This window comes from Pteropus alecto, unplaced genomic scaffold (genome assembly GCF_000325575.1).
Source record: "Pteropus alecto unplaced genomic scaffold, ASM32557v1 scaffold16, whole genome shotgun sequence".
NCBI lineage: Eukaryota > Metazoa > Chordata > Mammalia > Chiroptera > Pteropodidae > Pteropus > Pteropus alecto.
Genome location: NW_006438867.1, coordinates 2,007,092 through 2,015,483, shown reverse-complemented (window position 1 = coordinate 2,015,483; position 8,392 = coordinate 2,007,092). Strand labels below are relative to the sequence as shown.

General features: G+C 45.6%; 1 pseudogene; it reads left to right on the top strand.

Moving 5' to 3' along the window:
* The first annotated feature begins 955 nt into the window (after nucleotides 1-955).
* LOC102898271 overlaps nucleotides 956-8,392 on the top strand; it is a 31,001-nt pseudogene continuing 23,564 nt past the window's right edge.

Genomic DNA, 8,392 nt, shown 5'->3' with positions numbered 1-8,392 from the left:
TTCGCAATTATCCCCCTTCTATCGGCTTCGATGAGGCTCCTTTTTTATATTATCAGATGTAGGTGTTATGATCAGCTGGACTTCAGGTGATTCTCCAAGTTGATTATTCTATAATTTGGTTGTAATTTCAATGTGGACCTGGGAGGAGGAGAATTTTGCTTTTAACCTAGTCTGCCTTCTTCCTCTGCTTCCCCTATACCCCTTCCACATTTTCTTTATCCAATCATTTATCTAAGGGCACTTCAGTTGTTTCCATGACCCACCTTTTATCCATAGTGTAGTGATTATCATGTTAGCCTCACACCATTATTTATTAAACCAATCTCTTTTTTTAAAGTTAGCACATACACACATAATTTTGCACGTACGTGAATATATTCTAGGTTAACTCCTTAGAAATGGAAATTTTAAGCACATTTGAAATTACTCTCTCATCTAGTACTTTAATGTTGTTGAGTGAAGGAACTGACAAACAAAATGGATGCAGTCAGGCTCCCTCCCGGCAAGCTGTGTGGTTTCTGGGCAGCCTTAGGTACAGCATCCCAGATGACCTTAGATACAGCATCCTATGAACCTTAGATACAGTGTCCTATACAACCTGTAGAAAGCATGCACACTGTGATTGATTGTGACTGATTATAGTAACTGGCCTTAAGCCACTATTGTGCACCTTGGTACGAGAACAGCCCCGCCTGTGCAGGCGAAGGGGGCTGAGGAGCTGGAACCGTGCCTGCGCCTTGTTGTGTCCTGCTATGCCTGAATAAAGCAATGTCACATCTGCCCACAGTTCCTTGCATATTCTTCCAGCTGCCAGAACCATGCACTCTAAGCTTCAGTACCTGAACCTGCAGAACAATTGGCGTAGCTGGCAGGATGACAGGTAAGGGGACTCTCTGCCTCGTAGGAGGAGGAAGAAGGCATATGGCCCCCACACAGCTTGTGGAATCCCGTTGCCATGGTTCTTATGACTTGGAATTCTTGGGAGAGGTGGGAAGAGGTAGACGGTTCCCCAGCCAGTATTGAGAAGGCACTCTGCTCCCTGGAGGGGCAACTGCCAGAAACGGTCAGAGTTGCCGCTGGCCACATAGGCTGGTTGTTGCTAACTGCACTGAAATACAACATGGACAAAGCCTTGCAAGAAACCACACAGGTCCATGAATTGCGCACAAAAGAGGATGCTCTGGAGGTGTGTTTGCAGCAGTTAGAGGATGAGCTGTTGTGTAACAGCTCTGGAGGTGGAAGAGGAACCTGGAGAAGATGCCAGGTGAGTGCAAGCCTGGCCTATTGTGCACCAGAAGGTAAAACATGAACGGCCCCTGGGACCAGGGAGAGTACAGGCTGGAGACCCCACCATGACAGAATACATGCTTACACCCTTGCTGAGTTAAGGGATTTGGGGAAGCAATGCTGGCAGAGATCAGAGGAGCCCCTGATGGCATAGCTGTTGCATTTGTGGGATGAAGGAGCAGACAGCATAGTTTGCTACCCAGATGAAATGGAGAGGCTGGCCTCCATTATGATATAGCCCTCCTTGCAACAACACCTACAGAACAGTCACAGGCTGGCCCAAGGGCAAGGTAATCACACTCTGATGGAGTGGATAACTGGGATGACTCAGGAGTAAATGGCAGTGAGTAAATGGCAATCATATGTGGAGTTGGTGCAAATCATCTGTGCGAGTAGGGAATGCAATAGGCTATGTTCAATTTAAACATGCATGGACCAGATGATGAACAGTTCACCTCGGGAATGAGGGACTTAGTCCTGGGGACTGCACCATCCTTTCCCTTGGGGTCTTTGGTAGCCACCTTGGCCCTCTATGTTGGCCAGCATATCCATGAAGTAACTATGGCAACAGCCACCCTGAGAGACATTGAAGGGTGGCAGCAGGACTGTGACAACTGAGGTGTCCGTGCAGTTTAGTCTTAGTCTTCCCCAGCAAGAAAGGCAGGGAAGATTGGGAAGAAGCCACCCACTATTGCGGGACCCATATGGGTAACCTGAATACAAATGTAGGCAGATTTGCTGGCAATGGGTGTAGACCCAGAGAAAATTGATAGACAGGCCCAATGCTGTGCTGTTAGAATTGTGGTGGCAGTTGAAACAGACACAGTGGATCCAGAAAAGTGCAAAGAGCCCGGCTGGTGGCTCTGAAAGACTTCCTGACAGATCCAGACATGCTCTCTCTGTATGACTAGGGAGGCCAAGGTGCCTGTCTGGAGGGGACAGTCGGGGACCTGAGGCCACATGTGGAATTTGCAATCAATCCACTGGTCCCCCAAAATGTCCAATGTATGGGATTGGGCAGTAACCTCCGTGCCCCTACAAGGCATATGTGTTTCCAGTCCCAGGATACATCCTCGGGGGGATGTTTTGCAAGGCCTGTGCTTACAGATGTCAGCAGGGGAATTTCACCTGAGGGTGCGAGTGGTAAAAGCCGAGGTGCATAGACTCACTCGACACTCCCCCACCCCACCCCAAGAAGTGCTGCCCCCACGGAGGATGGTGAACATCCAGCAATAACACTTACCAGAAGGCCATACAGAGATTGGGGCTACTATTCAGGAATTAGAAAAGGCACAGATGGTACATCCTACATGCAGCCCTTTCAACGCCCCCGTGTGGCCTGTCCAGAAGCCAGATGGCACTTGGAGAATGACTGTTGACTACCATGAGCTGAACAAAGTAATGCCACCATTGTATGCTGCAGTGCCCTCCATCCATGAACTCATGGACAGATTAATAGTACAGTTGGGAACATACCACTGTGTAGTGGACTTGGCTAACACCTTTTTCTCCATTGACTTGGCTCCTACCAGTCAAGAGCAATTTGTCTTCACATGGGAAGGACGACAATGGACATTGCTGGTGCTGCCCCAGGGAAATCTGCATAGTCCAAACATCTGTCATGGTTTGGGAGCAAAGGACTTGGCTGAATGGCGTTGTTTGCTGACTGTTGTGTTGTTCCATGCTGTGTTGTATCATGTTCACCTCTGCTTCCCTTTCAGATTTAGAGCAAGCTGCCCTGGTGCTAGGGCAACACTTGAAAATCTGTGGCTGGGCCATGAACGACGCCAAGATACGGTGCCCTGGCTTATCTGTCAAATTCTTAGGTGTAATCAGGTCGGGTAAGATGAAAGTTATTCCTGAGGGAGTGATTGATAAAATCCAGGCCTTTCCATGCCTGACAACAGTAAAAGAACTACAGAGATGTGGGGGCTTGCTGGGGTATTAGAGGGCCTTTATACCCCATTTGGTGCAAATGGCCCACCCCCTTTACACCTTCTTGAAAAAGGGAGCTACATAGTATTGGACAGAACAGATAGAAAAGACCTTTTCAGGAATCAAAGAATAGTCCAGCAGGTGCAGGTTCTGAGAGTCATTGACCCTGGATGGTCATTTCAACTGGATATACACATGACCCAGGAAGGCTATGGCTGGGGGCTCTGGCAGCACTCAGAGTGGAACCGAGTACCTATCGGGTTTTGGTCTCAGCTCTGGAAGGGAGCAGAGAGCAGGTACTCACTGATAGAGCCTATATGGCCCAAAGGTGACAGAAGCCATCACTAGGATTGCCAAGGTGGTAGTAAAGACCACATACCCCAAAAAAGGGTGAGTCCGTACTTGGATTAGTTCCTCCAAGACTGGGGTAGCACAGATGCCAACCTTAACCAAATGGGGTGCATACTGGCAACCAACCTGCTAATGGCTGAACTGCAGCAGGTCTTAGGACCCATAGAGTTCATAACTGGTACAGAGATACCGCAATAAGAGCCTGTAGACATTGAACCATCTCCGTTTAAAGAGAGGAAGCCGCCTGTCCCAGACAATGCTTGATATACCGACGGCTCAAGTTGAGGGCCCACTGAAAGGTGAGTGGCCACAGGAGTATAGCCGTCCCCTGACAGTGTATAATTTGACACTGGTACAGGGCAAAACAGCAGATGGGCAGAACTTAGGGCCGTATGGATGGTGACAACACAAGAAGATGGCCCACTGACAATCTGCACAGACAGCTGGGCTGTCTTTAAGGGTCTAACCCTGTGGCTCTCCACTTGGAAGTGGCAACAGTAGATGGTTAGACACTGACTCCTATGGGGACAAGCCATGTGGCAAGACTTGTGGGACTTAGGTCAAGACAAAGATGTTACTGACTATCATGTCCCTGTTAGTGTTGCTGGGGAATTATGAAGCAGATGCTCTAGCCAAAGTGAGGTGGCTGGAAGGGCCCCCCACTACAGATGTAGCTCACTGGTTGTACCGATGGTTGCAACATGCAGGGGTTAAGACCATGTGGTCTGTGAGACAACAATGAGACATATTGATTACATGGACTCAGGTATAGAATGCTTGTGAACGGTGCCCCATCTATGCACCAGACACCCCAAACCCTCAACGATGTCGACAGGAATTTGGTCAAGTGCCCACTTTGACGTGATGGCAAGCAGGTGCAGTGTATGTACTCACTGAGGTTGATACCGCTCCTGGATTGCTTTTTGCCTGGCCTGTTGTGGCCACTGACTAGAGGCACACTATTTGAGTGCTGACACACTTGTGTGCCTTTTATGGTTGACCCCTAGTAATTGAAAGTCCATTTTACAGGACATGAAGTCCAAGCTTGGGCCAAATGAATGGATATCCACTGGCCCTTGCATACTCCTTACAATCCCCAGGCTACAGGAATGATTGAACATTATAATGGGTTGTTGAAGAGACACTTATGGGTGTCTGCTACCTCACTGGGTTTGAGGGCATGGGCCATCTGGTTATGGGAAGTGATAAGGAGTTGAAATGAAAAATCTCAGGCCCTGTAGAAGCTCTGCTGCACTGGGTTGCAGCATCCATCCTATTACAGGTTACCCTATCTGAGGTATTGTTAAAACCTGGGCATAGGTTGAATGGCAATATTTTCTGCCTGCTTCCACCTGCCTGCAAGCAAGGGAGACAATACAATAGTCTTGGTCATGGAAGATACAAGCACCACATTGTTGATGACTTGGTCTGATTGCTCCCTGGGGGAAAGGCTTGTCAGCTAATTTGACAGTCATACCCTGGGTGATGGCCAGCTGGCCACCACAAGTGACTGTCAAGTACCCGGGAACTTTTGGAAATGAACAGCCTGAGACCATTCCAAAGGACACATTTGTTCTCTCACTCGGCCTATAATGAGCTCTCCGGTACTATGTCATGTGTCCCAGCCAGATGCAGAAACAAAGGAAGAGACAGTATGATACCACCGACCTGGGCGGCCACCTGTAGCAGTTATTGTTCTCTCCAAGGATAAGACAGATGTTGGCCTGTATTTTGCCAACAGGGAAAGACTTACCTCTCCTGGTTCCACTCTCTTCTCTCTCCTTCCGCCCTTAGGCAAGTGTGTGCTAATACCATGGTCGACTGGGCACACACCTATGCCACAGTTGCCAATGTGCACTGACTTCCCTTCCAGTGCTTCTGTGGGATTGCCCTGGCGTATACATGCTGCCAACCAAATGGAGTGGGATGCCCTGAGGAAGTGGGGTCCTGCAGCCCCCAGATGGAAAGATGCTCGATGACAAGTAGAAAGCATAATGAGGAATCGACACAACCACAGCCATCCATGGCTGAGGTACTCTGTGCACATGGGGTGGAACTGGTTAATGAGTGAGGGAATCGAGATAAAGGGAATGCTCTCCTATTGTATTGAGAGGCCAAACAGTACCCGCCCTCCAGGCTGGGTGCCTCGGCCATTGTGTGCCAATGTAACAGTTGTTACTTCTCCCACACACTGGGAGATGGGATTGAAACGTTAGGGGCTGGTTCCTATTTTCCCTTTATCCCCCGGTAGTCTCTGGGTATGTGGGAACCATAGGTGGTCATATATACTGGCCGAGTGGACTGGACGTTGTACCTAGGGATGGCCATATCTCCCTGCCCAACTGTGGAAGACTTTGCCCAAATGGCCAAGCAGTTGAGATACAGACACCTTGGTGGTTTTATCCCTTGGCCATTTTCCTGCCTGCTGCAAGTGACACTGTAGTTGAAACACAAGTCACTGCTTTGGCTGCCCACACAGCTTGGGCTCTGAATCAGACCTGTACTGCCTTGAGTCTGCTCACCAATGAAGTGGACCAAAAAGAAAGGTGGTGCTGCAGAACTGATGGCTTTAGACATCCTAACCACAGCTCAAGGAAGAAGCTGTGCCATCCTCCACAGCGTCCCAGGTGACCTTAGATACAGCATCATATGAACCTTAGATACAGTGTCCTATATATAACCTGTAGAATGCATTTGCACTGTGATTGATTGTGACTGATTATAGTAACTGGCCTTAAGCCACTATTGTTCACTTTGTTACAAGAACAGCCCCGCCTGTGCAGTCGAAGTGGGCCGAGGAGCTGGAACGGTGCCTGGTGCCTGTGCCTTGCTGTGTCCTGCTATGCCAGAATAAAGCTAAGTCACATCTGCCTGTGGCTCCTCGCATATTCTTCCAGCTGCCAGAATCGTGCACCCCAAGCTTTGGTACCCCGAACCTGCAGAACAAATGTTAATGCTGTTCCTTGTTTAGATTTCAATACAATGCATACCATAACACATTAATTCTTTGAAGAATTCCTTTAGGGATTTTGTTTTTAAAAGATAGTACAAAGTTGCAATAGAGACTGGAAGCATTGTGTTTCAGTGTCTGTTTTTCAAAATTACCTGTAATCAACAAATAGGAAGAGACACGATCTATAGAAGTAAATTTATGCAATTGGAGGGCAGGAGGTAGATAAGGGTACAGGGGTTTAAATATATGGCAAGGGAAGGAGATTTGAATTTGGGTTGTGAACACACAATGCAATATACAGATGATTTGTTATTCAATTGTACACTTGAAACATATAATTTTAATACCCAAAGTAACCCTATATAGTTAATAAAAAATTTATTGGTCCGTTAAATATTAAAATTATATTTCTGATACAATCGAGAACAAAATTTTCCAGTTTCAGTGATTATTTGCACTTATAAAAATTAGGCTTGGTTAATCAATTTTAAATAAAAATATAGTTACCGTGAAGATAAGAAAATGGTTCAAAGCACAAAGAATATCTTTGAAGATTATGCTGATTTAGGAAAGAAAGTGACCAGGACTCAGGTGATGCCTGAATAACACAGAATCATGTAAGAAAAGTAGGCAAAAGCAATCAATATAAGAATATAAGAATAGATTCTGAAAGCTAAACATATATTTTCATATATGTTTGTGTGTTTGATTTTTTCATTCCCTCAGAGAACTGGGAAAATTTAAGTACTTTGCTCTTTAGTATATTACATATCTTGAATGCGGCATCTTTTCTCTAGGTAGTATGTATGCTTTTTGTTCAGTACACATAATTTTTAAATGATATTTCTTTTCCACTCAATTATCTTTTCTATAATTTAAAGGCATGAAATCGAATTGCTTTTTATTCTTGGTGCATTAAGCTCCTTATAGTAAGACTCTTTTCTTACTTGTGGAAATTTCTTGCTGTCACATTTTGGCATTTTTCCTCACAATAAGCAGTTGTGTAGTGTTGGCAAATATCCAAGAATCTAATTCTAAAGAAATGTACCCTTCACTGTGTGTCTCTCATTTCCTCTTGACCTGACCTTTCTCTTTGACCTGACTTGACTTATCTAAGTATGCTTATGGTACCAACTTTTTTCTGTTTGTGACCCAACATACACACAGACGAATCTCTAGGAAAAGTTATCATGTTGACTTTTGTGGAGGATGGCTTTAAAGGTAGAGTGAGGAAGCTGGAGAAAAATGGTGGAATTTCAGTAGATATTGCAGAACAAATTGATTGGTTCAAATGGTTAGCTACTCTCATTGTGTTCTGAGTAGGCGGCATGATGTATTCACTTCTTTCCTTTTTATGTGGCAAGTGGCTATTCTTGTACACAGGGGGAGAATATTCCATGTCTGTTTTATTTCCTGTCCTATGATTCAGGCTATTTTATACTGCCAAGAACCAGAAAAAGGCTGGAGCCATTGTTCGATGACATAGTCCGTGGAGTTCATTTGGGAATAGGGGCAGCCAAATGCTTCCAAAAAAGGAGGTAGTGTAGTTTCTGCCAGCCCACTAATGTTAGCCTACCTTATTTAAAAACTTACTTACTCAAAACTGCAGATGGAATACAGAACTCTCTCCAAGTTCTGTCATTATCATCATCTCCAAAAAACAGTTTCTTTTAGTGACCCAAAGCCGTATAATTTTTGCCAGGCAAAATGCTTCTCTAGTCTTCTGTGAAGGTCTTTTTTCTCTCTCTAGTCAATCCATAGATTCTTTTTCCTATATTGCTGCCTGGAATATCACTGATTTATGGTGAATTTAATTTTAACCATCACATTGTCTCCCTTCACTCTTTCTTTTCCTTTTCCTCTTTC